Here is a 358-nt window from a genome sequence, read left to right on the forward strand (position 1 = left end):
CTTTTATTCCCTGTATGCGTAAACGAAGTGAAGGGATGAAACATAACAGCCATTTGTATCCTGAACCTCGGGTCGGGAACAAGGCGAGCAATCACAACCAGGAAACGGCTCTGAAATGCTAACGTTAGCTAGCACTGACATCAAAACATCTTCCTAATCTTGATGGTGACATTAGCTAGCTCAGGTTAGCTGCTGGCTGGTTGGTGTCGGTGTCACAAGGCGGTCTCTCTGCACAAGACAAGCAGCTGTCGTGAGCAAACGCTGTCGGTTCTATGTGCCCACTAACAGTTATCTCAAACTACGTTGTAGTTGGTCCGACGCTGCTAGCTAGCTGAGCTAATGTTGGCCGCGCTAGCCC

At 49.4% G+C, this 358-nt stretch overlaps 1 protein-coding gene across 5 annotated transcripts in view; it reads right to left on the bottom strand.

Annotated features, from left to right (window-relative positions):
- Positions 1-358, bottom strand: part of ralgapb (Ral GTPase activating protein non-catalytic subunit beta) — a 21,811-nt gene that overhangs the window by 21,121 nt on the left and 332 nt on the right. The window lies entirely within an intron of this gene.

The sequence above is a fragment of the Morone saxatilis genome, unplaced genomic scaffold (genome assembly GCF_004916995.1).
Source record: "Morone saxatilis isolate NCDOM2014 unplaced genomic scaffold, NCSU_SB_2.0 Contig15, whole genome shotgun sequence".
NCBI lineage: Eukaryota > Metazoa > Chordata > Actinopteri > Moronidae > Morone > Morone saxatilis.